The sequence below is a fragment of the Cyprinodon tularosa genome, unplaced genomic scaffold, assembly GCF_016077235.1.
Source record: "Cyprinodon tularosa strain WSP-4 unplaced genomic scaffold, ASM1607723v1 ctg149, whole genome shotgun sequence".
In the NCBI taxonomy this organism is placed as follows: Eukaryota; Metazoa; Chordata; class Actinopteri; order Cyprinodontiformes; family Cyprinodontidae; genus Cyprinodon; species Cyprinodon tularosa.
Window position 1 is genome coordinate 1888325 of NW_024038320.1, and position 20506 is coordinate 1908830.

Sequence of the window (20506 nt, forward strand, 5' to 3'; positions counted from 1 at the left end):
TGTTTTATACTAAAAGAAATGGCAGAAATATAGTTATTTTTACCAGAAATGTAAACGTTGCATTTTCCTTATTGATGTGGAAGTAATTTTATTCTACAAAAACAAAAGAAGAACCTATTGAGATATATAAGACTTTTTCTACTATCTATTCATTAGGTGATATAGCACAGCAATAGCTTAACAGCTAAGGGGTAAAAATTTAGTAAATGGCATAACATCAGTGGAAATAACTTTATTATATATTATTGATTTTTTAAAGTAATTTAAAAAACAAGAAGCATACCTTACACTTCCCATGTCATAGCAATCCCTTACCGAACTTTAAGTATGCTTGTGATGAGATCACATCAGTTTTGCATTAAAGTAGAGTTTCCTTTAAACTGAATGGCACTATCATAATCAAATTTATGCTGAATTAACCAACAGAAAAAAATTTCATTGGCATTACAACACTCCCAGCCTTCTTAGAATTGCTCACAAAAAATACTTACTTTCTTAAGAAACAATTGGTGAAATTGAAAGATTATAGTAAAGATAAATATGCCTAAAAGACTTTAGGCATTCTTCTTTTTTTGTAAAGGCAAAAACTGGACCCTTCAAAATATAAATTTTGTGTGCAACAGTTTTTAACAATAAAAAAAATGCATGTAATATGATCTGAGCATTAGTACTATGTAGAAATTGAACACAGGCACACTATTGAGAAAACGATTACACAGAAACCCCCCATTAATGTTAGGCTGTAATCACTGTGCTTCTTGGGCAGTGATTAGTCTGGTTTAATACTTTATTTAACCATTGGAAAGTTTAAATTGCCATCAGCATTTTCTCTCAGTTCACAATTTGGAGTTTTCTCCCTCCACTTGCCTTTTGAATGATTTTTGATGAACTACAGAAATGTGTGCCTGAAAAACTCATTTTCTTAGCTGTTGGTGGTCCGGAACTCTATGTTACAGTTATATGAATCAAATTTACTTTGCAAGTAATACCAAAGTGTCTCCTGAGAACAATTAAAGGCAGGAGAAGTTCTACAGTCAGAAACCCAGGAATTAAATAATTGCATTGCCGTTCTGGCAATATGTTTAGAGTTTATCTTTGTCTAACTGAACATTTGATCTAGTCTCTTATCTATTACAGATTCTAGAAAAGGGTCTTCAAGGATTTCTCGATATGTTGTTCTGCTCATCTTGAAATAAACACCAATTATCTCACAAGATGATGCCTCCACAACTATGCTTCACAATGGCAATTTGGCAGTGTTAGGTTTTCATTAGTCATAGCACAACAATCTTGACCCTGGTGACATTAAGTGCAGAATTAGTAAAAAAAAAATAAACAACTCCAGAAAAAAAATTATATAATTTAAAGTCAAAGGGTTTCAGGAATAAACTTAGAACTTTTTTTTGTTGTCATAAAGTTTTTTTTTTTTCTGTTCATCTTTTTGATAAGCTAGCAGGGTTTCTTTTTCTTAGCAAGCCAAAGTGATAGTGTTAACATAGAGAGCTAAAACATAATCCAAGAGCCAAAACCACAAAGCCAGCAGACCTTGTCGATTAGGAAATAGAGCCTTGGTCAAGCCTTTGATATGAAAGAGCTGGGTTTTTGGCTTCATCAGTCGGAAGACAGGTTAAACAAAACATGTTAAAACAGCTGCAAGGCGATAGTAGCCTGTACATCACAGAGGGTAGCAACCATAGTAACCATTTTCACACAGTTAAAAAGACAAACCGCTTGAGGGGAAAAGACAGGTTTCAGCACTTTTGAGTCAAACGTCTTCATGTCAGGTGAAGTTTGCAGATGATGCTCGCTGTGGATTCTGCTCGCGGGGACGGGCAGCTATTGTTGTGGTGTTTGATCTCACCTGACACAGTTTTTTACCTGAAAACCACCTGCTAGTAACTAACATAAGAAGAGATATAACGCTCACGTGTGCTGTGACAGGAGAGCATCGGAAACAAAATCTGCAGGGATTAGGGAGCAATTTGTGTGTTAACTGACAAGGCAGAGTGCTCAGTGTGATTGTTTCTAACATGTGAAAGCAGATTGGATCACAATAAGGATTTAGATATTATCTTGAGTAATATCAACCATGCAGTTGCTACATTGTCTTTTGAGATATAGCATAATGAGAATTTTGTGTATTTGAGTCAGAAGCAGAGGAGTTACACTGCCTGCTGCAGTGATTCTCCATTTCAATCAGCTAGTGTTAATACAGCAGCTTGTTATGGTGGAGAATGAAAGAGATGTTTTAGTGACAGATTTTTGACATATTGTAATTCAAAGCTGTTGGTTTGTACAGAGCCTGCAGCACATAACACAGTGGGAGTTGGAGAGTTAGAGTGAAACTATGCACTGATGTGCTCCCTGTCCCCTTTGGGCAAAGAGCGATCTAGATTAAAATCGGCTGCACTAAACAAGGAGCTTAGCCCAATAAGATGATCTGACGTTAAAGGCTATGATTTACTGTATTTTTATGGCTGCTTGTTTACTTTCTTAAGTTTTATACACAGTGTTTTGTGTCATATTAATGACAATGCATGTCAAAGAGAAGAGATATAACGCCACGTGTCCTGTGACAGGAGAACCAACTATGTTAAGATCCAGTGACTTTAAGGACTTATAATTTATGTTATTTTTTTTATTTCTGTGTGAAATAATTCAAAATCTTGCCTGGGTTTAATACTAACGTTCTATTCTCAGATTTTCTTTTAACAGAGAGGTGTCATTGTAGAATAAATATGATAATTCCAACTAGCTTTTAATGTTAATGGTATTTTCCTTCCTGCTTTGTCTGCCTCCTGCTCCACCTATAGAGCCAATAATCTGTGACTTTTTACAGTGTAATTTATCAGGACATGCTATAGATGTTCGAATATCTTAACTTGCAATAGAGGTATTAAATCCAGCGCTTAGATAAGCAGACTTCTTTCGTAAAAACCAGCTCTTGTATTACAGTATAGTACAATGATAGGATACCATTTATGTAAGAAATGTAATGCTTATCAAGTGTTTAGAATTTCTTTTTCTTTCAATTAAATCTAAAAGACTACTTAGGTACTTCTTAAAATAACAGATTAAAAAAAAATAATTTTCCCTTTAAATTTGTACTCTTGAGTCATTCATTGTCAAAATCATCAGCTCTTGTGTAGACATAAACAACGATTTGATAGATAATTGCTGTAAACCAATGACATTGGTTTACAAGTACTTCTATGTACAAAAATATCCTTTGATCCTGTTTAGGGAAATGCAATTCTTTTATAAGCTATAGGGTCTAGTTGGCCTGCATTTCAAGAAACAAAAGCACCACAAAGAGGTGATGTGCTTTGGTTGGGTCACCTGTGTCAGGACTCTTACAGTGAGCTGACCTCTCTAACACCACTGACTCTCTCAGCAGAAAGCCGGACAGTCACCCTTCTTAACATCCCCCTTCCCATCCTCCCCCTTTGCTCGTTATCATTTGAGTTCCACAGAGACTCCTCTAATGACAGCACTTGTCTATATCGCCGTTGTCACAGCTCAGGTCTGTGTGTGTTACCCTGTGGGTGTGTTTACGTCTGTGCTCTCAGACTAGTGCATGTTTGGCCTGTAATGACAGCGCCTGTCTATAATGCCTCGCCCTGGCAGGGATCATTCGGTCCAACCTCTCTCTTGTCTGCCGTCCGGTGTCACCTATGCCCGACTGGACGATGATGTGATCTTTAGTCCCCTCAGCGATCTATAGACTGGCATTTGGCTCAGAAAGCCTCCCCCGGCCCTGACACGCATGCTAAAACTTGCAGTGGTTATGCCGATATCCCCCCACTGTGCCTGTATAACCTCCCCCAAAAGGTGAGTTAACGCCAGTTGGAGCAATATTCCAACAGGACGTATTAGATGATTGGATGGCATTTAACCACTGATGTGTAGGAGCCTACATATTTGGGTATGCAGTTTGGCTGTTGTTGAGCAGTGCTCTATCAAGAGGTTAAATGATAAAGAAAAAAGATTTATTTTGTAGCAGTATTATAAGTGAATATGTGGAAAGTATTAACCTTCACATATGAGCCAGTCTATGGGGGTTTAATAGGATACTGGCTCATCCTTTACAGCAATAACCTCTTCAATTCTTATACAAAAGTTTTGTGTCTGCTTCAGAAAGGAGTTTATGGGTATTTATCCCAGCTGGCTACACAGCATCCCTCTGGGCTACATCGGACATTCAAACTGTAGTGCGACTTACCTTTGGATAAATCAGCCAATAAGAGACTGCAACGACCTGGTTTGACAAGCCAGGGTTGTAACAGCTGCAGGCTAACTTTCAACTCCCCTTTTGTGCCTCAGGGATGTCATAAAACACAAACAGACAGCAAATACGCATTTTGGTTCAACCTAGGAGTGTTTTGGGTAAAGAGGATGCAGTATTTATTTAGGTTTCAAAGAGTTGAGAAAACCCAATTCAGTAGTTACAGTTTTATTAAAGAGAGCATAATTGTATTATTTACTTGACTTTTGATAAATTACATCTTTTAAGAAGCTTTCTGTATTTTGGAAAAAAAATATATGTGAATTGCCTTTAGCTACCTTTTCTTTCTGCATGTTTTTGCAGGTTTGAAAGAGCTTTTTAAAGCTGAACTTCAATATTTTTTATGTACATGTCTAATTTCTGACACAAACCTAGGAAATATATTATATATAATATGTAATATTATAAATATTAAACATCATTTCTCCCAGTACAAAAATGTATCAAGCCCGTTTGAGGCAAAATAGAAAAACAGATTAAACAGTTTAGCCTACCGGTAATTATCTCCATCTGAGATAATTTCAGGTTTTGTTTTCATTTGATTTATTGATTTCATAAAAAAGCTCTAACACACAGATAAGTACACATAACAATACAATCATAAACCTTACAAATCAAGACAGAGAAAAACTTACAAGTCAGGTTATGATAATTTTTTTTTTAACAAAATAAAACCACCTATCAGTGGTGACGATGCAAAATATAGACAGTTTTCCAGTCTATCATAGGGGAACACAGACGCACACATTGAAAACAGTCATGCGCACACATTCATACCTAAGAATTTAGGTACTACTCTAACAATAACCATTAAAAAAAAAAAGGTAAAACTTTATGCATTGTTGTTCTGATGTAGTAACATAAATTTCAATCTTTTCACATATGGTAGAGCATCCACAATATGCCAGGCATACGATAATTCTGACACAATCGGTCACTTGTTTTGGAGCAAAATGCCAGAGTGAACATGAAAGAGGCAAGATGCACCAAACAGCACAGACATTATATTTCAGCAGGTCCACACGACAAACTAACACACTAATACAGGAAGGAAATAATAGAAATGTAAATTAAGAAGTTCAGTTTGTTTATTAAAGTATTTAAGGGTTATTGATGTCAGGGTTTATTTTGCTTTGTTTTTGGCAATATAAATAAAATCGATATTGGTAATTACATTAGAACAAATTATGTCGAAATACAGTAATTTATCAAACTTGTACCTGTCTATATACAGCTATATACATACATTGGGTGCTCAACCAATTAGAGTACACAATTTTCTCATTAGATTTAGCAACCGGAAATGCTTGTAATTTCTGATACAATTTTTGGAAATGAGTCATAAAATGTTTCTGTCAAAGCAGGTTGGTATTAGAGTTTCAAATTAAACTCACACTACACCTTTGGTTGTTCAACCAGCTGTTATTTCAGTCAGCAACCATCTGAGCGAATCCCCTTCGACATGGGCAAGGTTTACCAATGACATTATATTTTGTATGCCAGTGACATCATATTTAGTAAGCAAGCATTTGTATGCAAGCATTTCATTACAAACAACATGGATAATATTCATTGAATGTGAAACAATCTGGGTTTTTCTAAAAAAAAAAAAAAAAAAATTTTTTTAACCTTCAACAACCACAATAAGTGTGGAAATAATATACTGCAGTGGCTGCTTCAGGGAATTGCTATGTTTCCTGCTAACACTATGTTCAAATGAAACATATATCTCTTGATGTACGAGGAAAGGCTATGCAGAGAGCAATTAAAAGACCTACCATTATAGACTAATTTAATATTTACTATACATATATATATGATATTATATACTATGTAATATTATGTGTTATTATAGTATAGAATATATTATATTATATTCTATAATAACATTTAAAACACAAATTTATGAAGCAAAACAATACATTTTTTTAACGTCTTGTCAGAACATTAAATAGAACCATGTTAAAACATCATACACGCCCAGTCAGATCAAGTCAAGGTAGTGATTTTTAGTTAATTCATTGTAAAACGTGATGGCAGCCATTTCAAGAACTGAGATGGGAGTTGGACAATTTTTCTGTATTATGTTGTTATGATAGGCTATTTAGAGTTGGTTGGAGAAATATTTAACTGACACAGACTTGGAAAACAAGTTTAAAACAAGATGGCGAGCCACCCTGTGACCTTCTGAACTGTGCATCCACCAGAGAGTTAGTGCCTCTACTGGACTGTGCACAATAAATTCTGAACTGGTAGGATCCATCCAGACTTCTGCAAAGCTGCAGCAGACTCTTGGTGAACACCGACCTGCTTATTGCAAAAAGAGCAGCAGATAGGAAAATAAAGACTCGTTTCTTTTGATCTTTTAGTGTCAATTTATTCAGTCTTCAGGTGAATAATTTTGGGTTTTATAACCTTTTATTATTATTTCATTTTCTACAATTACGACCAATTGTAAATGGTATTTGTTTTATGGTATTTACTTTTGTGTAAATGTGAAAGGGTACATTTATAACATGAGAATACTCAAACTCCAAGGTGGATTTCACGGATCTGATTTATATCAGCCCAAGTCGACTCAATAGATCAAAATCTTAATAATAATAATATTAAATTTTATTTACAAGTCGCTTTTCTGGACACTCAAGTTCACCGTACAAAAGATAAAAAACACAATGGGAGAAATCTTAACCGAACAGACCTAAGAGCTAATGTGAACCAAACCAAACTAAAAGGGTTGCAACCTGATACTAAAACATGACTAAAAATCTGATTCTAAAACCTATTGTTAAGTCAAAAGTCAGAGGTTAAATCAAAAGGTTAATCACTTAAAAAAAGGGTAATTTGAAATTGTGTTAGTTGTTGTCCATCATCTTGTGTGTAACCTTTTAAATAATAAACTGGCAGTTTAAACTTATTCCCTGGTCTGTGGTCTTTTTACCTTTAAAACATACTGTAATACATCTTTAGCTCCAGTAGACAAACAACAACGAACATTTCTGGCCCATAGGCTTTATATATATATATATATATATATATAAAGCCTATGGGACATCTATCACTACTGCCTTCTTCTGCTGCTTGTCCATCAACACGATGTCTGGTTGGTTAGCCATCACCTGTTTGTCAGTCTGGATCTTGAAGTCCCATAGGATCTTAGCTCGGTCATTCTCAACTACCTTAGGAGGTGTCTTCCATTTTGACCTTGGGACTTCCAGCCCATACTCAAGGCAGATGTTCCTGTACACTATGACAGCTACCTGGTTGTGGCGTTCCATGTATGCACTTCCTGCCTGCATTTTACACCCTGCTGTTATGTGCTGTATTGTTTCAGAGGCATCTTTGCACAGTCTGCATCGGGGGTCCTGCCTGGTGTGGTAGACCCTGGCCTCTATTGATCTTGTACTGAGTGCCTGTTCTTGTGCTGCCATGATTAGTGCCTCTGTGCTGTCCTTCAGTCCAGCCTTTTCCAGCCACTGGTAGGATTTTTTGATATCAGCCACTTCTTCTATTTGTCTGTGGTATACGCCGTGCATATATATATATATATATACTGTATATATATATATATATATATATATATATATATATATATATATATATATATATATATATATATATATAGCGATGAAAAAAAGGCCACAGTGAGCGCCCGCTGCGATGGATGGAGGGCACCATGAGCATCTGCAGGGATGCAAAAAGGGCACCATAGCCGCCTGCCACGGTCATAGAGGGCGTCATAACACCTGCAGCGATGAGAAAGGAATGCCATAACCACTTGTTGCTATGGGTGGAGGGTGCCTAGGGTGCCAGCCACGATGAAATGAGTCTAACAGGGTACTGATTTAGATAGAAACAATGTGCTGAGGGAAATGCCTGTGACCATGCTGACGTTGAGGCATGCAGTTGATGATGCTCTGTAACTAGAAGCAGAAATTATGAATGCAGTGAGCAACATCATCACCAACCAGACAACAAGCGCAGCAGACACATAGCTTCCTAAGGAGTCACTAAATGACAGTAAAACATCTCAACTTCAACGCGCCAACGGAGAAGATACGCTGATAGACTCTGTAAACAAAAGGCTGCTGTTTAACTTATTAAGAGTAGGGATGGGAATCGAAAACCGGTTCCTGTTAAGAACCGGTTCCGTATTTTCCGATTCCATGGCATCGTTTGGCAGCTCGCTGAATGATTCTTTTTTCGACTCCCGCAGCACCAGAGCCTAGAGCGCCGGCTCTGGGGAGCACGACTTACGTCACGTTTTTTACGTGAGTTACGTAAGTTACGCAAGTTACGCAAGTTACGCAACTTGGAAGAACTATTCGAGGAGGAAGACAACGAGCTGCGGTCACTTTGTGAATCAAAGCCCCGTCTTTCCTTAGCCCAGAGGGTAGATCAGGAAATCCAGCTCTATAAAAGCTTGCCCTCCATCCCCTGCAGGGGTAGCGCCACACTGTGGTGGTGGAACAAGCATCTGCCCTTGCTATCTGACTGGCTGAAAACTACCTCTGTGTGCAGGCTTCCTCCACCCCATCTGAGAGGGTGTTCTCCACGGCTGGAGACACCATAAGCCCTGAAAGATCCTGTATCCTTCCAGAAAAAGCAGATATGTTCATCTTTCTGCAAAAGAACTGTTAATTTTCCCTACTACTGTTTTATAATTAGTATTTTTTGTTATTTAAAATAGGTTATTATCCCATCATTTGTTATTAGACATTGTTGGTTATTAAGTTTGTTCTTGTATATTTATTTTTCATTTAAACACAGATGTTACTCCAGTTTCACATTTCCTGTGGACATCTTGATCTTGTTGAGTTTGTAAGATTGTGCAATAGTGAAGTAAACAAAGTTGATTCTGATAATCAAACTGTTTGTTCTCCTTTTCCCCCCAAATTGGAATCGAAAAAAGAATCGATAAAGAATCGAATCGTTTCATAGAATCGAAAAGGGAATCGGAATCGTGAAAATCTTTTCAATTCCCAACCCTAATTAAGAGTGACGAGACGTCCAGTAGGAACTTCACCCCATCTATGCGGCGAAGTGAAGACTTGATTGAATGTTACGTAATAAGCCATACCTAAAAGAAAGGTTTTTTTTTTTTTGGTTTTGTTTTTTATATATAAAATAATATGGACACACTGGCGTAAATATTTACCCAGCTGACGATTTCAGTAGATCACATTTAGCCTGGTGAAATTAAATTAGTTTAAGGATTTATTGAGTCAGATTAAGGAATTTGTGTTCCAGTAATTCGAGATTTATTCATCTAATATATGGATAATGAGGGATTAACTAGTGTTGCTGAATGACTGGCAGGACTTTCTTTATGCAGTTAGACCAAAGCATTATTCAAATATATTTTAGATATTAGGTTCAAAGATTTAATTAAAATCAATGGCAATAGGAAACAACTACTTTCCCCAAAACTTCGGTTTCTAAATACAGACTTCATTAAATTGGAATCTGTGACAAAGCATGAGTTGAAATCGAAACAGACTGAAAAAGGAACAACATGATTTATCCATCAAAAGCAGCTCACAATCTGCTGATTAAATCACCTTGACATAATTAACAGAGAACAATCAGCCGACTTTGAAGGTGAAGATCAAAGGACTGATGTTAATTAATGATCAGAAGCTGTGAGCTGGAAAAGCACGTCCGTGAGGTATTTTTTTAATAAAGAAAAGAGCTGAAGGTATGAATGAGGAAACACTAGAGCCTTGAAGCGATACGTCTCACCTGAAGAGAATCAGTGTCAGCGAGCCTAACACAGAGTGAGCCAGCTGACTAATGATGGCTGAAAATTGAGAAATGTTTGGAGACGGAGGAACAGGGCGTGGCGGAGCCCAAAATCTATGCAGCATTACGCTGATCAACAGGTGTGTCAGAGGATAGGATTTAAAGCTCACTTCAAGTTGAAACGTGGTCATCTGAATGAAGTCACAGCACAACCACCACCAGCAAGTCACTCAATCACAGGATGTTTCATTGGTCCTGTATCTATAACCATCTCTATAATCAATGTAGAAAAAAATCTTTATTGCCATCACAGCAATCAAACTCCTCTCATACATGCTGACCAGAATTTTGCAACTCTCTACTGGGATTTTAACAGGTTGGAGGACACTTCTTGCCATCATTGAAATATTTCTCTACACAAATCTTCTATGAGAATAAACTCAGGACATATGCTGCTCCAAACAAAAATGTTTGCCTGTTATTTGCGTTTTCAAATTTAAAGAAACATGTGGGTATAATAAAAAGGCTGCTTTAAACCCAAACTTTCAGGAAGTATGAATAGTTATCTGTGGTAATTAGTTTACTGAAGCTGAGTATTAGACCAGTGTTGCATTGTGTTGGGAAATCCTAATTCAGCTGTCTGATTCAACAAATTCTGCAGCATCGAGAGCATGTTAGTTTAATTCTGCTGAGATAAACAGAGGAGCGATCCTAATTAGGATATTCCAAATTATAATGATACCTTTTGAGAGAACTGCTTAGGAGATTTTTTTTTTACATTGTTATGTGTCTGCTACAGCTCTTTGTGCTCTCCTCAGGTAGAGCTATTGTGTTACCTACAGATGCTTAAGTTGACTGTATTAATTTGAAATCATCCCAAAAAACCAAAAGTGTTCTGCCAAATATTCCAATTTACCAGATTATAAAGTAAAAAAATGCATCCTCAGAGAGATTTAAAAAAAAAAGCATCTTCAGTTTAAGATTGATTATTTTCATCCTGCAGTCTAGCTGAAGCGTGAAAGAATTATGAACTAAGACTGGGGTCGCACATCACAAATTCCTTTTGTTACAGCGTTAAGCTACTTATCTTTTATGTAAATTATAACTTTTGCGATATCTACCTCTGACAGCACACATTATAGATTCAACCCCGTCCCCAGGTGATGAAACAGTTCCCATTATGTGTCTTATGTTTGTGATAACTTCAGGATATATTCGCTAGTACACTGGAAGCAATGTGTTTTGCATTTCTAGCATCATTAACAGTCTGTGTGGGTGGGAAAATTCAGTAGTTAGGATAGACGGGGAGTTCAAAATGAACATCAAGCAGCAACAAACAGAAGAAACAAAGCAGCAGAGACAAAAAATTGAAACAACAGACGTTACATCACCCTTGATTGAAAGGGGATCTTAATAAGTTTGAGTCTGTCCATTTATCTTACAGTTCAGGGTCATAAAGTGTGAAGCTGGAGCCTGCAGCATAGCAGTAAGACAATGAAGATTTAATGATATAGAAAATCACAAAGTTGAATTCCATTGGCTATGGGCCATCTTTTCATAGATGGCTTTACATAAATACTCATTCCAGTTATGCTTGAGGTTGATTCTTTTAGTATTAATAGTTAGTATTACTCTTTCATCGATCATAAAAGCCTGCAAAATTAGAAATGTAGGGTATGAGTCTAAGAATTTAGTCCTAACAGTAAGTATAACACGCTGAAAAAAATGAGATTGTTTGAAAACTCCACTTTCTATTATCTCAGGTTAACATTTTCTTGTATTGAAATGTATTGGAAGATCTGAAGCATTGAAGTGGGACAGAAAAGTAGAAACAAATCTGTAAAAGGAACAATGCTTGTCATAGCAGTACATCTAAACATTCTGTAATGTAACTCTATAGCACTGGAAGCTCATAGGGTTATTGTATTTTACAATTGAGGTTATTAGGAAAAGTAGGTAGCACCCAATATCATACCTGCAGTTGTCAGAGTACCATTGTTCGGAGAATCTTGGAAAAGTTATTTTGGTCAAACTATGCTAGGGGTTTCCAACCACTGACAAGCAACAAAAACAAAAAAAGTTTCCTAGACATTTGAGTAAATACTGTTTAGTAAATGTACACCTCATTACTTTCGTATCAGACAGTTGTTTACATTGTCACAGCTTTTTTGGTGAAGCGTCATCCTTGGTGCCACTGCTTGTGGAAAGGCAGTAGAGCGTTTCTTGTTAATGAGAAGAGGAATAACTTTTAAGGCTGACTCACTTAACAAGATTTTAAAGTTGTTAGGTGATATTTAAAAGCTTAAGAAAATATTTCTGTAGATTACTAAGAGCACTTTCACTTTTCCTTGTACATGAAAGATACATTGTTCTGCCTCTCCATGTGTGTGTGTGTCTGTAACATGTTTTTGTTAGCTTGTGTGTGTGTACCTGTATAAGAATATAGGTATATCTAGATATATAGGAATTTTACCCTCACATTGAGAAATCGTTTGTCGTAAAGTGAGGACATTCTGCTGGTCCTCACAGGGTATTTTGCTTTTGGTTAGGTTTAGGGATAAGGTGTTAATCTGGTTAGGGTTAGGTATACATTGGTAATGGTTAAGTTTGGGTATAGAAAGGGTTGAAACTGACTGAAAATCAATGGGAGTCAACACATGATCCTCACTACATAAAGCAGAACGAGTGTGTGTGTGTGTGACTGCTCTCGTTTTTAATAAGTTGTGGGGCCCATTTTTCAGGGAAAATGGCATGTTTTCAGGACCGACTGCCGGTGTGGGGCCTGATGCCTGGACCTAAACTGGGAATGTCTGGTTTTGGATCAGTGGTCACGTTTAAGACTAAGGTGTGAATTGAGTTTAGTTTGGGGTAAGGGTTAGTTATGAACCTATAATTGTTAGGGTTAGGGTCACGGTTAGGCTATAGAAATTAATGAAAGTAAATAAAAAAGGCCCCGCAAAGACAGTGGGACAAGTTTCGGTGTGTGTGTGATTTAAAAAAAATGCTTTTTTGTTGAAAGCTTTGCAAGATGAGAGATGCAGGGACAGTCTCCAAGCCAGCTCCCAGATCAGCTTCTGTAATTGGTTGACATACAGCGTCAGGCTGCAATAGTTTCAATTAAAAAAAACGACAAAATCCCGTTTCAACAACCTTAACTCAAAGCCAAAAAGTTATAGGGCCAAGAGTCTTTCATTTTCCCAATTTGTGTCCGGAGCAGTCCCAAAGCTCTCCACCACTGCAGGATTAGGTTCCCTATTATGAATTATAGGGGACTCTGGATGAAGGCTTAAAATAGGGCATAAATCAACATAATTATCTGATCTGGTGCACCTAGGAGATATTTCAGTTACCACAAGCTCAGTTGTAAATTGTGCATTCTGGTTGATTTGATCCAGTCAAAACAACCATGTTTGTGTTTAGGATTTATACTGCAGGACTTTTGCTTCAATCAATAGTTATAATAATGTCTGACAAAAATAACAGAAAGAAAAAAGAAACTCACTATTAATGACCTCTATGCTCCATGTTAGACCCACTCCCAACTCAGCAGCACATTCAACATCTTCTTTAGTAAACACAAGAGGGAAGAATAATGATCCCTCCCTGAACGGTCAAGTTAATTTTTTATGTACAGTAAAGGTGTTTTAAAAAGCCTTTGATTTTGGGTTAAATCCTCCAGAAAATCTAAACTTCAGTAAAGAACTGTGTGATCATGGTCGGTGTTAGTGAAAAATGATAAAGCATAGGGCCATGCCTTTAAGAACTTTCTAAGATCTATTGCTGTGCTCCTCAACTCTCCCCCTGAGCTAGCAGCAGCAAGCTGCTGCTTCTACTGCTGTGGCAGCCGTCTCATCCTGGTTCTGGTGCACCCTAATCCGGCGTTCTCACACTGATTTCCTGCTGCTCCAGTCTGGGCTCCAGAACACTTCTCACCTTACCCCTGTTCTCCAGGTGACAACTCTCTCTGGGATCCTTACAGTCATTAGTTGGTTGTAACACAAATATGTCTGCCACCATAAATGCCAACCCACTCCTATGCAATTTTTAAGGCAACATAAACATTAAAATTTAGACTTTTAAGTTGCATATGCTAATACATTACATACTTATGTATAATATATACAATTTCTGTCAGTAAATCAATGCAATTATTGCAAACTGAAGCTTTAACAAAATAAAAAAGATCTGGTACAATGATAAGTTAAAAAAATGAACCCATGATGCTTTATTGTACAGGTGCTGGTCATAAAATTAGAATATCATGAAAAAGTAGATTGATTTCAGTAATTCCATTTAAAAAGTGAAACTTGTATATTATATTCATACATTACATACAAACTCATATATTTCAGATGTTTATTTTGTTTAATTTTGATGATTACAAATGACAACAAATGAAAATCTGAAATTCATCATATCAGAAAATTAGAATATTACTGAAGACCAATAAAAACAAAGGATTTATAGAAATGTTGGCCAACTGAAAAGTATGAAAATGAAAAGTATGAGCATGTACAGCACTCAGTATTTAGTTGGGCCTCCTTTGGCCTGTATTACTGCAGCAATGCGGCGTGGCATGGAGTCGATCAGTCTGTGGCACTGCTCAGGTGTTATGATAACCTAGGTTGCTCTAATAGTGGCTTTTAGCTCTTCTGAATTGTTGGGTCTGGTGTATTGCATCTTCTTCTTCACAATACCCCATAGATTTTCTATGGGGTTAAGGTCAGGAGAGTTTGCTGGCCAATTAAGAACAGGGATACCATGGTCCTTCAACCAGGTACTGGTAGCTTTGGCACTGTGTGCAGGTGCCAAGTCCTGTTGGAAAATGAAATCTGCATCTCCAAAAAGTTGGTCACCTGCAGGAAGCATGAAGTGCTCTAAAACTTCCTGGTATGTGGCTGCGTTGACCCTGGACCTCAGAAAACACAATGGACCAACACCAGCAGATGACATGGCACCCCAAACCATCACTGACTGTGGAAACTTTACACTGGACTTCAAGCAACGTGGATGAAGTGCCTCTCTTCTTTTCCTCCAGACTCTGGGACCTTGATTTCCAAAGGAAATGCAAAATTTACTTTCATCAGAGAACATGACTTTGGACCACTCACCAGCAGTCCAGTCCTGTTTCTCTTTAGCCCAGGCAAGACGCTTCTGACGCTGTCTGTGGTTCAAGAGTGGCTTGACACAAGGAATGCGACAGCAGAAACCCATGTCTTTCATACGTCTGTGTGTGGTGGTTCTTGAAGCACTCACTCCAGCTGCAGTCCACTCTTTGTGAATCTCCCCCACATTTTTGAATGGGTTTTGTTTCACAATCCTCTCCAGGGTGCGGTTATCTCTCTTGCTTGTACACTTTTTTCGACCACATCTTTTCCTTCCCTTCGCCTCTCTATTAATGTGCTTGGACACTGAGCTCTGTGAACAGCCAGCCTCTTTAGCGATGACCTTTTGTGTCTTGCCCTCCTTGTGCAAGGTGTCGATGGTCGTCTTTTGGACAACTGTCAAGTCAGCAGTCTTCCCCATGATTGTGTAGCCTATAGAACTAGACTGAAAGACCATTTAAAGGCTTTTGCAGGTGGTTTGAGTTAATTAGCTGATTAGAGTGTGGCACCAGGGGCCATCAATTTTGAACCTTTTCACAATATTCTAATTTTCTGATATGATGAATTTGAGATTTTCATTTGTTGTCATTTGTAATCATCAAAATTAAACAAAATAAACATCTGAAATATATGAGTTTGTATGTAATGTATGAATATAATATACAAGTTTCACTTTTTAAATGGAATTACTGAAATCAATCTACTTTTTCATGATATTCTAATTTTATGACCAGCACCTGTATACCTGCTGGGACATCTAGATTAATGGTTTAATAGCACAGTTAATATTCTAGTTGGAGGTTCTGCTGGCACAACTCTGAATATCATTTGTGTTTATATAAAATATTTATGTTCTAAAACCAGAAGAGCGGAATACTACATATATATGACCATTGGAAATCTGCATCTCTAATTTTATCTTCTCCTCCTATTGTCACATGCTGTCTTTCTCCTGTGTTATTCATCTCTAATGATTCTTAAGCTTTACGGCTAACCCCTTGGTGTATCTGCTTTATCTGTGTGTTCCTGAGGGACTGATTGTATCCATCCCTTCATTGACGCCATCATCCACTCATCTGCATAGATGACAGCACAGACCTTTCTTTCATCTGCCTCTGTGTGCTTCCTCTGATGCACTCTTCAAGGGTCATTTTGTACTTCCTCCTTCCTTTCATCTCTTTGTCCACCCTTTAGAGTTGCCCTCTCAAACCATAGTAAGCATTTTATTTAATTTGTTTTGTTTTTTTTGTTTTTTCTCACCATCTTGCTGTTTTTGCCCCCTCAGGTCAAAAGTGTGTTTTGAGGATTTAGAGGTTGCAATTTCTATGGATAAACACCCTGTTAGGAGGATTATCCATGTTGTCCTAACAATGTAAACTCTGGATTAGAGCCTTCTCTCCGGGGATACAAAAGCATGATGGTGTGTGTATCTGTGTGTTTATATCGTAGTAACATGTCAGCTAATCAGAGTGGGTAAGATCTCATTAATTCACAGCACATATTTCTTTGTTTGAGTACTAAACGTCTGCATTCAACAGAGTATAAACATTGAAAAAACATAGATTTAGGTAGCATAAATAGAAATTAGAATAATCGTAGAGACGGTGCGGTTATGTCCAGCACCCAAAAAATATGAAAAACAAGTGAGAATTTGTGGTACCCTAAGAAATTTGTAATAAAATCCTGTCCTTTTCTGTATTTTTTACAAAATCAAACTATAAATAAGAACATCAAAACATGTGGGAAAAATAGAAATAATTTTAACATTGTTTTGTTTTTTATAACAGTGATAATTAATTACTCTACCACAGCCCAGAAAAAATGATGTACAGTAAGCTACTCCTCTGTTTTAGCGAATATGTTGTTATACAGATGTTATCTGATTACACTGTTATACACGAATGGGGTGGGAGACCTTTTTCCTAGATGCTGATATATTTGTCAGAGTTCTTCTGATATAAACAGGTCCAAAAATTATATATATCGTACAAAGAATGTTTCTACCAACTTTTTAGTTCTAGGCATAGAACATTTTACCAACTCTTTCTTTTAAAACAGCTAACAGTCACTAATATTACATTTAAACATCACCTTTCATTGTTTTTAGGTCTGTACTTTGACTACATAGTACATTTTAATATAAACTCTTCTATTGCACCACTAGTTGTGTTTTTAGGGAGATACTTACTGCTAGGATGCAACCACTGCCTCAGTCCCTTTAGCAGCCTTAACAAGATTTTCTCCCAAGACTGCGCTGATTTTAGTCCCTCTGTGTTTGTCTCCTCATCAGCTGGCAAGTTTCCTAAACCAAAAAAACTTTTAACATTTCTTAGACTTGTATTCAAAGGCTGTCCTGCTGAAAGACCCCTATTCTAAAGCTGTAGCTCTCTGCAGCAGTGTCCTTTGGCTGCTTCTTCGATCAATGCTTTTTATCATGCTCCTCAACAGTTTCCTTAGAGATGTCTCAAGCCTGGGAATAAACAATTTTGCCCTGCATCAAACTTTTTTATGACAATATTCCCGATCTGTTTACTTGGTTCTTTGGTATTTATTGTTCTGTTTGTTCACTCATTTTCTCTAAAAATCGTCTAAGGTCTTAAAGAAACATATATATACATACAGGATGACTTTCTTTACTTATTAGGTAACTTCTGATTGTCCATAGGAGTGTTGGCTTTTATCAAATGGTTACATATGAAAGGGAATTAAATATATGCAAGTCACACTTTCAGCATTTTATTTGTCAGGAAATTAAAAGCATATTTCATGTGTTTTATTTCATAAGTAAGACATACTTTGTGTCTCTCAATCACAAAGAATCTCAAAAGAATACATTAGCTTTTGCCCTTTAGGATGACTAAATGGGTATGAGTACTGTAACAAGGCAGTGTAGGTGTAAATTCTTTACTTTAGGAAATGTTAATTAACCTGCATTGCTTCAGTGGCTGCTAAGCCAAACTGCAGGTGGGTTGGAGGTGAAAAATCTGAAAACAAATGAAAGCGAGGAAGGGGGTAAAGAGATGCTTCAGACGGCAAAGTGAGGGCTTGAGGAGGTTAAGGGTCATCCACCCCAATGATATCTCCTGTTCCAAAGAGGCAGTCACGACCCGGTCAACGGAGGTTCAGGTGTCAGTGAGAGACGACTGACTGACAAGCCGAAGCGGGAAGCCTCCTGTGTTCCATCCCGATTGGACCTTTCATCCTTCCTTCCCTCAGTCTCCCCTGTCACTCTGTGACCCATTCTTCCCTTGCTTCAGCTGCAGTCCTCTTCACTCTCCTTCCCTAACTCTCCTCTCCAGTCCTGTCATCCCCTCATCCTTCCCCCATCCTTTCTCCACTCACCCTCTTTTTCACCCCATAAGCTAAACATTACCACAGGGTTTCACTCAGCAGGCCAGGCTGGCTTGGAGAGCTCTCTGTGGGAGTGCATTCGTCTTCACACTCACTGAAACGCACACATGTACCAACTGCAAATGCATTAGCACAGTTTGCGGCCAGAGAAACATGAGGCTAATCTCTCCAAATAAAAATTTGAAGTTCTAAAAAAGTTGCAGTTTCAAATCAAAGTTGTTGTTTTTTAATGTGTTCATTGCTAACAGTCTTTGAATTAATGATATCTTCTTGCAATACTGTGATACAGTGTAGTGAAAAATGATTTCACCCTTTTCAGATTTCTTCTCTTTATTGCATTTTTGTCTCACTTACACACTCTTGAACGTTTTACATCAGACAAAAACAACTACAACTTGAGGCAATTTGGGCATAATTGTTTTGATTGCATTTGGTTAGTAATAGTTTTGCAGTTTTTCCAAGTTTGAATGATGGAAACTAACAGCTTGTCAGACCCAGAGTCAAGCTAGTTTTGGCAATTTAACCCAAATTAATTATTGAATGTTGCAAAGCCATGTCAGAAGGTGCTAAAATATCTGTCTAAACTTTCACAAGGTAAAATTTTTACTTTTTTTCAGTTTTCTGAGAAAAATTACATTTCTGCTACATAGCAAAGTTATGTTGGCTGAGGCTGCTTGTTTTATCATTGCACCTAAACAGCTGATTGTAAGTGGTTGGATAAACAACTTTGAAACCTTGAAAAGCAACTGATGACTGACGACTGATAAGCTAGGGTGATACACCCAGAAGCATCTACGAACGGGACTTTGGGTTCTAACACAAAGGGTTGTTTTTTTTCAAGAAAATATTAAACCTTAAAAGTAATCTTTTGAAAGCCTAGATGGGCAATATCAAATTATACAGCAAAGGTCTCCCACAAAAATGAACATTTCAGTTTGAATTGTTAAATATTGAATAAATCTGGTAAAACGAGGAATCGTGTAACTTAAGATACTATCATTTAAATATATTTATATCAAATTTATCATCTGTCCCAAGACCATTATTCTGCAGTATTAAATTCAGGCACATTAGTAGGACAGGAGGGTTAATATCTGTAAAGATAGAGTAAGTCTATCCACACATATCCGGGGTCATGGCTCTCAGTAAAATGTGTAATTAATTCCTTTCAGGAATTACATAATTCCAGTTATAGTTGCTTTAAATGCATGTTTCATTTTTAAATTAACCAAAACATCCCATTAACTATATGATTCTTGCATTAAGCTGAATGCAGTGTAAATGACTTTTTCCTATCAAAAAATATTTTAACAAAATCCACTCTATATCAGTGAATCTATGTTTCTAAGTCACAATGCTTTATACATGGCAGAAAATGAAATGTCATAGCAGTGTATACCCAGGAGTTATTGTCTCTCTGAACAGGGAGCTGGTGGATAATTCACAGCTGACCACAGAGCTCAGTAATGGTGTCACCTTATCAACCCCTGCTGACAAAATGTGCCTATTACTTCCTTACATGGACAGAATGATTAATACAGCTTGGTCATCAGTGCAAATTGAATATTATTTAAAAGTTGATGCCAGCATAACAATATATTTCTTAAAACATGAGAGTTTATAAAAAAAAAAAATAAAATAAATAAAAATATATTTTTATTATATATTTATTATATATATATATATATATATATATATATATATATATATATATATATTTTTTTTTTTTTTACAAAGGTTATAAGCTAGATTTAAGCTAGATATGACTTCTACTTTTATCTTTGTTTTAATCATATAGTCTGTACAAAAATCTGTTCCCCTTTTTTGGCAATGTAAATTAAAATGTCTGAATGCAAACCTTTGGAATCAACACCAAGAAGTAGAAGGCTCTAAGAAAGCAGCACAATGCAAATGATGGATATTTTAATGCAAATTGTTGACAGAGTTCTTGTAAAGTGTGGATGAGCATCATAGCATATTTAAATCTATTTCTAAAACATAGACTGAAAATGAAAACATTCAG